This window comes from Bos grunniens, chromosome 1, assembly GCF_055505025.1.
Source record: "Bos grunniens cultivar Pamir isolate PY7600 chromosome 1, Bosgru_T2T1.0, whole genome shotgun sequence".
In the NCBI taxonomy this organism is placed as follows: domain Eukaryota; kingdom Metazoa; phylum Chordata; class Mammalia; order Artiodactyla; family Bovidae; genus Bos; species Bos grunniens.
This window is the reverse complement of record NC_141165.1, coordinates 128,593,863-128,605,846: the sequence shown is the minus strand read 5'-3', so window position 1 is coordinate 128,605,846 and position 11,984 is coordinate 128,593,863. Positions and strand designations below refer to the sequence as shown.

The window sequence follows — 11,984 nt, the reverse complement described above, 5'->3', positions numbered from 1 at the left end:
ATGCCAGCTGCAGGCATTGCAGTTTTTGGTGCATCTAATTGATTTGTTGAGCATACTTCTCAGGTGTAATGGTTTCACCAGGATTCAGAAAGCTGTATTGGTTCAGACGGGCAGCAGACTAACAAGCAGTGACCACGACCTTTTATTTTTTGGTGCAAGTTTGGCTTTGGGAAGTGCTTTGGAGCATCTTCTGGCTATAATCACTGAGCTGGTCATCACTGGCTGTCATATAAAATCTACCTTTCATTGCATGTCACAATCTGATCAAGAAAAGGTTTGTTGTTGTTGCAAGATGACACTACAGAATGATGTTTTTGTTTTGTTTTGTTTTGTGGTCAGCTCATGTGGCATCACTTATTGAGTTTTTCACCTTTCCAATTTGCTTCAAATGTCAATTGCCCATAGCGTGGTTGACATTGAATTCTTTGGCAACTTCTTATTTAGTTGTAAGAAGATCAGCTTAGATGATGGCTCTCAGTTGGTCATTGTCAACTTCTGATGACCGGGCACTATGTTCTTCATCTTCAAGTCTCTGGTCTCCTTTGCAAATCTTCTTGAACCACCACTGCACTGTAAGTTCAGCAGCAGTTTCTGGGCCAAATGCATTGCTGATGTGTGTTGTCTCCACAGCTTTATGACTCATCTTGAACTCGAATAAGGAAATTACTCAAATTTGTTTTTTGTCTAACATCATTTCCATAGTTTAAAATAAATATAAAATACACAGCAAGTAATAAGTCATGAACAAAAATATAAAGTGAGAATTGGGCATTAAAATAATGTTTAACCTAACCACATTTATTTAAGAAAGTATTCCAATATCAAACAGCAAATTTCAACAATGCAAAACCGCAGTTATTTTTGTACCTGCCTAATAATCACCACAGATGGTGATTGCAGCCATGAAATTAAAAGACGCTTACTCCTTAGAAGGAAAGTTATGACCAACCTAGATAGCATATTCAAAAGCACATACATTACTTTGCCAACAAAGGTCTGTGTAGTCAAGTCTATGGTTTTTCCAGTGGTCATGTATGGATGTAAGAGTTGGGCTACAAAGAAAGCTGAGCATCAAAGAATGGATGCTTCTGAACTGCGGTGTTGGAGAAGACTCTTGAGAGTCCCTTGGACTGCAAGGAGATCCAACCAGTCCATCCTAAAGGAGATCAGTCCTGGGTGTTCATTGGAAGGGCTGATGTTGAAGCTGAAACTTCAATACTTTGGCCACCTGATGCGAAGAGCTGACTCATTTGAAAAGACCCTTGATGCCGGGAAAGATTGAGGGCAAGAGAAGGGGACAACAGAGGATGAGATGGTTGGATGGCATCATCAACTCGATGGGCATGGGTTTGGGTGGACTCCGGGAGTTGGTGATGGGCAGGAAGGCCTGGCGTGCTGAGGTTCATGGGGTCACAAAAAGTCGGACAGGACTGAGATGGAACTGAATTGAATATGTCTCTTAAACCTCAATAAAGCTGTTAGAAACAAATTCTGAATGTATCAAAAATATAAAGAAGAAAATTTAAAGCAAAAGGAAGAATTATATATTATGGAGGTAAGTGTTGAGCATATGTGACTACATAGAGGTGACCTGCACCCATTCTTGTGGGGACATGGAAGAATATTTTAGCTAGGCCAAGTGTGAACATTCTAGGCTGAGAAAGTAACATGTTCTCATAGAGTAGAGGCTCCAGTTGAACTAATAGAGCAAAGCTAGCAAATTATGACAAATAAATAGTGATCAAAAACTTAAGTGTTATCCTGCGCATTATCCTTCTCTGACATGCCACAGCCCAATTTCTAGAACAACTAGTAGCCCGTGAGGAGGGAAAAATATAATCTCTAGTGATTTGATAAAAAAAAAAAATAACAAGCTCCATAGAAAAGAGGAAATGCTCATTGGCTGTATCAACACAAATCTATTGACAAAAACTATTTCACCCCATCATCAACCTTGCTTTTTCACTATTTATATACTAATCTCATTTGAACAGGGAAAATGGAACAGGGTGGAGTAAATAGAGGAAAATAATAGAATGGGAAAGACTAAAGATCTCTTCAAGAGAATTAGAGATACCAAGGGAACATTTCATGCAAACATGTGCACAATACAGGACAGAAATGGTATGGACCTGACAGAAGCAGAAGATATTCAGAAAAGGTAGCAAGAATACACAGAAGAAATATACAAAAAAGATCTTCACTGCCCAAATAATCACAATGGTGTGATCACTCACCTAGAGCCAGACATCCTGGAATGCGAAGTCAAGTGGGCCTTAGGAAGCAGCACTACAAACAAAGCTAGTGGAGGTGATGGAATTCCAGTTGAGTTATTGCAAATCCTAAAAGATGATGCTGTGAAAGTGCTGTACTCAATATGCCAGCAAATTTGGAAAACTCAGCAGTGGCCACAGGACTGGAAAAGGTCAGTTTTCATTCCAATCCCAAAGAAGGGCAATGCCAAAGAATGCTCAAACTACTGCACAATTGTATTCACTCCACATGCTAGTAAAGTAATGCACAAAATCTTCCAAACCAGGCTTCAATAGTACATAACCATGAACTTCCCGATGTTCAAGCTGGATTTAGAAAAAGCAGAGAAACCAGAGATCAAATTGCCAACATCCGTTGGATCATCAAAAAAGTGAGAGAGTTCCAGAAAAATATCTACTTCTGCTTTATTGACTATGTCAAGGCCTTTGACTATGTGGATCACAATAAACTGTGGGAAATTACTATAGAGATGGTAATAGCAAACCACCTGACCTGCATCCTGAAAAATCTGTATGCAGGTCAAGCAGCAACAGTTAGAATTGAACTTGGAACAATAGACTTGTTTCAAATTAGGAAAGGAGTACATCAAAGCTATATATTGTCATCCTGCTTATTTAACTTATATGCAGAATACATCATGAGAAATGCTGGACTGGATGAAGCACAAGTTGGAATCAAGATTTCCAGGAGAAATATCAATAACCTCAAATATGCAGATGACACCACACTTATGGCAGAAAACAAAGAAGAACTAAAGAGCTTCTTGATGCAAGTGAAAGAGAAGAGTGAGAGATGGCTTAAAACTCAACATTCAGGAAACTAAGATCATGGCATCTGGTCCCATCACTTCATGGCAAAAAGATGGAGAAACAATGGAAACAGTGGCAGACTTTATTTTGGGGGCTCCAAAATCACTGCAGATAGTGACTGCAGCCATGAAATTAAAAGATGCTTGCTCCTTGGAAGAAAAGTTATGACCAACTTAGACAGCATTTTACAAAGCAGAGACATTACTTTGCCAACAAAGGTCCATCTAGTCAAAGCTTTGGTTTTTCTAGTAGTCATGTAGATGTGAGAGTTGGACTATAAAGAAAGCTGAGTGCCAAAGAATGGATGCTTCTGAACTGTGGTGTTGGAGAAGACTCCTGAGAGTCCCTTGGACTGCAAAGAGATCCAACCAGTCCATCCTAAAGGAAATCAGTCCTGAATATTCATTGGAAGGACTGATGCTGAAGCTGAAACTCCAATAATTTGGCCACCTGTTGTGAACAACGGACTCATTGGAAAAGACCTTGATGCTGTGAAAAATTGAAGGCAGGAGGAGAAGGGGATGACAGAGGATGAGATGGTTGGATGGCATCCCCGACTTGATGGACATGAGTTTGAGTAATCTTCGGGTGTTGGTGATGGACAGGGAAGCCTGGCATGCTGCAGTCCATGGAGTCGCAAAGAGTTGGAGATGACTGAGCAACTGAACTGAACTGGGTAGAAAATACCTAAACTGGGTTGAGCTTTCTAACAGAGGCCATTATGGTGCTGAGACACCAGAAAGTTCCCCTAATATTGTGTGGGGTGCACACAAATTCAGCATAGAGGCTTCCGTTTGGTGTTTGTAAGTCTTCTCCAGATAGAGAATCTTGCAAACGATAGATTGCAAGGAAAGAAGATTGCTGAGATCGTGGATGGCCAAAGTTTTTCTTTTTCTAATTTGATGTATCCATCAGTTAAAAAAATGATTAACTCCACCCCAAAATCTATTTAGTTTTTTTAAATAAATTACATAAATGCAACAGTGTCAGAATATATTATATTATTTAAACCCAACACAAGGTGCCAATGAACAATGATAAAATGTATAAATATATATACCATACACATATAAGCTATATAAAGCTGCATAGCCATATAAATTCTGATCTTTCTTCTGGGGTCAGCCTCTCTGTGGCAAATATGCCTCATTTTGGATGACCTGGCTCTAGATTGAAAGTGAAGTCACTCAGTCGAGTCTGACTCTTTGCGACCCCATGGACTGTAGCCTACCAGGCTCCTCCCTCCATGGGATTCTCCAGGCAAGAGTACTGGAGTGGTTGGTATTTCCTTCTCCAGGGGATCTTCCCGATCCAGGGATCGAACCCGGGTCTCCTGCATTCCAGGCAGACGCTTTAACCTCTGAGCCACCAGGGAAGCCACCAGGAAGGCTCTAGATTAGTTTGTGCCAAATTGAGATCACCTGAGTTTGCCAGAAATATGAGAAGTGCTGATTGAGGCCTCAGCCCTGGACTTCAGTAATAATATTTTATTCTTGCCTTTAAAAATGAAACCATTTCCAATTCATGTGATTTTTATTCATAAATAAAAAGGAGGGGTAGGGAACGTGGAGGAAGGAATCTTTGTTCAAGATTCCAAATGCAGCTTGACCTCTGTTTTTAAAAATTCAGATGGCAACCAAATTGGGCCTCTTGGGAACATAGATGATCAGGTGAGAACTTAATTTCTTAGAGAAACTTAACCAGCTCCCCAGAATGTCATACTGGATTATTAGGAGGTGAGGAGAAACAGGTGGGTCTTACCAAATGTGAAGCCCAAGTAAAATACATGATGGCAGTTACCAAAATCATAATGCATCTCACTGTTACTGCCCACAAATCCTTGTACATATGCAAACACCCATTGCTAACTCTTTAGAAGAGCAAATATTTGCAAAGCAAGGCTTATGCAAACCAGAAACTAATTACCAATGTTTGTTTCCAGCCAATTTTTGCAAATTAAAATTCTAGCCCAGCCAAGAAAGTGTCTTTTAAAATAAGCTGGATTATCAATATTTATAAGTGATTAATCATTAGAAATGATATTACATACTTAAACTGTGGCCCATCTAACTTTTTTCCCATTGTATGAAATGTATATTCTTTATGAGATAGTCTAGCAAAATAGCCACAAATTTCTTTAACTCTATAAGCATCCCTAACTCTCATAAATCAACATATATTTAAATATTTAACATATGCCAAAAATATAAAATATGGGTTTTTTTATTTAAGTCTATATCACCAGGGCAATTTTCATCAATTGAAGCCACAGTAATTACCATTTATTACCACTAGAATAATGTATAATCCCTCACTTTCTGTTTTCAAAGCATGTGGTTGGTTAAAGATACGGTTGAAATAAAATTCATGGCAGTATACTTGGAGATAATTCTATGCTCTCTTATGAAATGGATTTTACAGAAGTAAGTAAAGGTAAAGGAAAGGAAAATGTAGGAGATGCTAAGCAAATAATTGCCCATTTAGTTTATTAAGTGTCCTAGTTTGCATTTAATGAAGGAAAGTAGAATTTAATGATTGCCATCAAATGCCTAATATTATCAAACTAGTTCACATTTTCTAATTTAGTTTTTAAAACAATACATGTATAGAACAGTCTTTTGGACTCTGTGGGAGAGGGAGAGGGTGGGATGATTTGGGAGAATGGTATTGAAATATGTATAATATCATATATGAAACGAGTCGCCAGTCCAGGTTCGATGCACGATACTGGATGCTTGGGGCTGGTGCACTGGGATGACCCAGAGGGATGGTATGGGGAGGGAGGAGGGAGGAGGGTTCAGGATGGGGGACACATGTATACCTGTGGTGGATTCATTTCGATATTTGGCAAAACCAATACAATATTGTAAAGTTCAAAAATAAAATTAAAAAAAAAATGACAGAAAGCATAAAACGATGATGAGGAAAGGAGAGGGGAGGTCTGAAGTTTGTTCAAGATCACAAAGATGCCCTCCATGCCAGTGTTTGAAATCTCTCTTTTAATTTAAAACCTGTCATTTTTCCCTCTCTTCTTTTTGCCATCATATAAAATTTAAGCTTTAACTTATTTCTTTATATCAATGTCCAACCCTAAAATTTCAAAAATGCTTCTTTGGCTTTAAAGAAACTAATTAGAACCTGTTAGAGAGTCTAAGAAAACATAAGATTGCTATATGCAAATAATGAAATCCGAAGAATTTATTTTAACCTTCAAGAAAAACCAGACTGCATTCTTCGTAAAGTTTGTTCAACATAAAGTAGATGCTATTTAAAAAGTTTAATGCAGACCACGGTAGAAAAATGCCCATTGCCAAGTCCTTCACGGCTCACCATAAATGTGAACAGCAAAGTGCTATCCATTTTAAAATCAATCAAGGTGATGCAATGCTTAAAATGCAATTGATTTTGGCTAATTTGCAAGTAGAAAGGTTTAGAACTTGAATAATTTCTTTTCCACTTTAGCTAGTTCAACAGCCTAGTCAATGTGTTGCCTAATTATTAGCCTTGTTTATTTATTTATTTACTTTAGATAATTCCTGAGTGAGACAACTTTTGATTTATTTTCAACTGCCCTTGTAGAGATGAAAGAGACCACAAACCAAAATTTAAAAAAAAAAACTCATCGGGTGAGCAACATGAAGAAAAACCTCAAATGCAAGAACTACAATTTCCAAGCTGTGTGTTTAGAATTAAAAAAAAAAAAATACTGAAAACAATTAAGAGACTCCATTTCAGCCTCCTATTACTGATTAGGCTGAAAAACAAAGAGAAGAAATAGGAAGAAAACCACTGCAAATTCCATTAGGGACAGATTAGAAGGATGTTAAATTACTCTTTCGTCTGCCTTCTCTGGTCAGGCAGTCTGAAAATCTTATTACCTTTCTAAGGAACAAACGTCACCTCAGTGTCCTTTTAAATAGCATTAATAACCTTTAAAAAGAGCTTTTATAAACATGTTGTTGTATTTGAGTGATACGATAAGGAGCCTGCATGCCCCCAGCATGTGGGAGCCCTTTTGCACATTTCCCCAAAATGAACCCTGCAAGAGGGAAAGAAGAAACATTCTAAAATCTGACAAAAATAATCAACTGGGGAAAATATTTCCATATACTCAACCAAAGTATGTCACATCCTACATATGCATACCTGTGTGTGTAGATATGAATAATAATATAATTATATAAATAAGACTATATGCATACATGCACACTGATAAACATTTGCAGATTCCAATAACTATTTCAGTTAGGCAAGTGAGAACTCTGTACAACTTATTGGGCAGAACAAGCAGTTCAAAATATCCACTGTTTTCCCAAATATCTAATTAATTGGGTGTCTTTTTTCCTAAATTGCACATTATGCAAAGTAATTTCCCTACATTCCTTTGATAAAAATTATTGGTTTACCTAAATACAGTTAATTTAAAATCTTCTTGGGTTGGGGAGTTTGCAACTTACTTTTCAAAATAATGAAATTTTACTGAATACTCGCACAATTATTAAAATATTTTTGTTTAATTGTACTTAGTGCTATTATAGCTAAAGTTATAGCTGCATTTAAATGTTTTTCTTATAGAAATTTTAAAACCTGGTTAATTGTTCATAATTTCCATGCTGAAAAACAGTCTGTTAAACAGAAATAGCAACACAATACAAGCTATTTTGTGACTCAGTTCTTGATTGCAGACAGCTGAGATTCAATAGCTGAAGGGGGAATTAAGGACACCATCCAGACGTCTGTAATAATTCCTCTACTCTTTTCCTCTCAGCTTGAATGCTGCATCAGTGAGTCTATTTCTTGTCTCTATAATTATAAACAGGACAACAGCATTGATACATATCTTGATCATAAAAAACTTATTCATTCACTAAAAGACTAATGAACATGTCAGCAGAGTTATCTGGCCTAGAAACCTTGCTTATTATGATTCCTGGGACCCTGGTTCTGACATTTACAGAAGACTCACTGCAACTGATCATGATAATGTCAAAGTTATGTTGGTGACATGGATCATCCTCACTGGGAGGGCAGATGAAGGGAATATCAAAATCAGTGGAGCCTTCTCCATAGCCTGGATTTCTCTGAGATAAACCCTAGTTACAAATAAATGCACTAACACACATATGCACATACATTTATTCATACATTTATGCAGATGTAATTCTTCGAGATGAATCGAGTAATTATACTTCAATATAGTGGCCCATTTCTGTAGCACTAAGCTATGTTTTCTGAAAGATAAATAGACTAAACGGCACAGTTTGCAATATAGCTGAATTCACAGTAGACTAAGGAATTACAGGATTATCCTGGGCCTTAAAACAGTTACCAGTCACCCAAATACATATATGTACCCCAAATACCACACACCTGCCAACACATGAAGGTATGCTGCCAACACTCCAGTTTTATCCACAGCAATCACCTTGGCACACCAAATCATACTCAGTTTCCATTCTGATCAACACTGCACACAATTGATTTGTGACTCAGGACTCTCAAGCTGGCATTTGATTAGGTCATTTTAGCATTCCAGCCAAGGTTAAGTTTTCTTTGTCCATCTGGCTTTCAGTGCCCAGAGCAATCTCCTTTTCCAAGCATCCCAACCCCCTTCTAAGCCCCTTACTCTTGGAGAGAACACAGATAACAGGTATTTCATGTAATTTTTGGGTTCAACTGCGGACAAAAATTCTGAGGCTTCTATGAGACCCTCCTAGTTCCTCTTGTGGTCTGTCTTCCAGTTTGTTCCACTTCCTTGTTCTCTTCACTAACCTTTTCCAAGCTCTCATTGAGCACATTGTATTATTCATTCTGGAGAAGGCAATGGCCCTCCACTCCAGTACTCTTGCCTGGAAAATCCCATGGACGGAGGAGCCTGGTGGGCTATAGTCCATGGGGTTGCTAAGAGTCGGACACGACTGAGCGACTTCACTTTCACTTCTCACTTTCATGCATTGGAGAAGGAAATGGCAACCCACTCCAGTGTTCTTGCCTGGAGAATTCCAGGGACGTGGGAGCCTGTTGGGCTGCTGTCTATGGGGTCGCACAGAGTCGGACACGACTGCCGTGACTTAGCAGCATGTCCAACTCTTTGCGACCCCATGGACTGTAGCCTGCCAGGCTCCTCTGTCCATGGAATTCTAAAGGCAAGAATACTGGAATGGATGGCCATTTCCTTCTCCAGGGGATCTTCCTGACCCAGGGATCGAACCTGGGTCTCCTGCATTGCAGGAAGATTCTTTACCATCTCCAATAGGGGATTGAGTACGTTAGTAGAATTTGAATTCCCTGCACTTAAAGCCAAATCCTATTGCCTAACCTGTGTAGGGCACACAGAAGCAAGCACTCACAGCCTCATATCTGTGAAATTTATACTGATTGGTTTATTTGTAAAACCTAGATAAAATGATTACTGACTAGTAACTATGCAATCATATTACACAATTTTGTCATGTTTCGATAGCTCCAATACCCTGCCCAGTTGAAGATTTTCCATCAACACCATCAGCCACAATTAATGGAATACCTGGTAAAGAATTACAAGTCAATCCCCAGCAGTAGACAGAGTTTGAGCCCACTTTAGCACTTGGACAACTTAGGGTATAGACTAGATGAATTTCTAGACCATGTAAATAATCAAATGGAATAGAACTTAACTAGGCTTCATTCTTCTCACACTTAGGCATTCAGTTCAGTTTAGTTCAGTCGCTCAGTCATGTCTGACTCTTTACGACCCCATGAATCACAGCACACCAGGCCTCCCTGTCCATCACCAACTCCTGGAGTTCACTCAGACTCATGTCCATTGAGTCAGTGACGCCATCCAGCCATCTCATCCTCTGTCGTCCCCTTCTCCTCCTGCCCCCAATCTCTCCCAGCATCAGAGTCTTTTCCAATGAGTCAACTCTTCGCATGAGGTGGCCAAAGTACTGGAGTTTCAGCTTGAGCATCATTCCTTCCAAAGAAATCCCAGGGCTGATCTCCTTCAGAATGGACTGGCTGGATCTCCTTGCAGTCCAAGGGACTCTCAAGAGTCTTCTCCAACACCACAGTTCAAAAGCATCAATTCTTTGGTGCTCAGCTTTCTTCACAGTTCAACTCTCACATCCATACATGACCACTGGAAAAACCATAGCCTTGACTAGACGGACCTTTGTTGGCAAAGTAATGTCTCTGCTTTTCAATATGCTATCTAGGTTGGTCAAGCATTAGATGATGGCATCTACTGACCCAAATAGAAATACCTACTATGAACATCATGATGTCTCAGAATTCCAACAAAGTTGACCCATAGTGTACCAGTATCAAAAAACAATCCCATTGGAAAGCATACAACTTTACTTCCACTGACTGGTCAGTGTCTCTAACCACAGAATTTCCTGACTATATTATAAATTCTATTACTGATATTCCACCAATACTGATGACCAAAGCCACATGGACCATTCATTCTTTATTCAAGGGACAGCGATACAGCAACAAACAAAGCAGAACACATTTCCTCTCATAGGATTGCACATGTTTTGAGAAGGAAGGCATTAAAATAAAATTTTAGAAAATTAAATATGTAAGATCATATGGGCTTACCAGGTGGAACTAGTGGTAAAGAACCCACTTGCCAATGTGGGAGGCATAAGAGACACAGGTTTCATCCCTGGGTAAGGAAGATCCTCTAGAGAAGAGCAGGGCAACCCACTCTAGTATTCTTGCCTGGAGAATCCCATGGGCAGAGGAGCCTGGAGGGCTATAGTCCATAGGGTTGCAAAGAGTTGGACAGGACTGAAGCAATTTAGCATGCATGCATGCATGAAGCAACTTAGCATGCATAAGATCATGTGGTGATGAATGTTATGAGGAAATATAAAGTTGGATAAGGAAAGAGGACATGAGCACACTATTTGAATTTACTTCCTGGAGCTGTGACATTTGAGCTCAGGCTTGAGTGGAATGAGGGCTGCAAATATCTGGAAAGTTGTTCCGAAATAATAAGTCTGCAAGGACAAAGGCCTAGAGACATTTGGGCCACATGGGAGCGGTGCTATCAGAAATTACTCTCATTCCTGGGTCCTTATTCCACTTAGACAAATCGCAAACAACTGGTTTGAACAAAATTTCCTAGAAAACCTTTTCTTAAAAAAATTGTATTTCTTTCTTTAACAATGTCATTCTCTTAGTTTAGTTCTTCAAAACATCTTGCCCAACTGCATTTCTAGGGTTCATAAATAGACTCCAAAATCCCCAGTGTCTCTTCAATCCATTCTATCCTATTGCTGTCAAAATTATCTTAGAAAAACAAAGATGATGTTTGTTGAAAAACAGGACTCTCCTTCCAGAACTCAATGTGATTTGAGTCAAATCTTTGAAACCCTCTTCAATTTGGCACTTGCCTCCCTTTGCAGGTTAACTTAACAAAGTGCACTTTACTATGTTAGTTGCCTTGGCTGTGATGAATCTTTCCAAGAATATCCATCTCTGTGTGCTTTTACTTTAATGTTTGCCACAAGAGAAATCTGTGTATGATTTGAATGGCAGTTATTGCTCTCCAAAGATCACTGCATTAGGTTACGTGAAGAGTCAGACACAGAAGTGTTGGGAAGTTCCAGCTCATTCTTGATTCTCTGCCCTGTGTGTAGTTCCTCCTAACAAACCTTTCTGCTGATGGAACCTCAGCTTCCTTGCCATCTGCAGAGGCAACAGATCTCAGAAGCTCTCCTCCCTCTTCCCACTCCATCAGCTTGAGGGACCAGTCTTTCCAGATCACTCTACAAGTTTCATTTGTCTTTTGACATTAATGCTTCAGAAGTCCTGGGTCTGATTTTCTTTGATTTTCTACAACCTGCTTTTTTTTTTTTAAACACTTACTTCCCCAGTGTCTTGGATTATGTAAGGTCCTATTCCTAT

At 39.1% G+C, this 11,984-nt stretch overlaps 1 long non-coding RNA gene across 1 annotated transcript in view; it reads right to left on the bottom strand.

The window, feature by feature from the left end:
- Positions 1-6,463: 6,463 nt before the first annotated feature.
- LOC147380208 (uncharacterized) overlaps positions 6,464-11,984 on the bottom strand; it is a 97,217-nt gene continuing 91,696 nt past the window's right edge. Inside the window, exon 3 of the long non-coding RNA XR_015134992.1 lies at positions 6,464-7,886. This is a non-coding gene — a long non-coding RNA (uncharacterized LOC147380208). The remainder of the gene's footprint in view (positions 7,887-11,984) is intronic.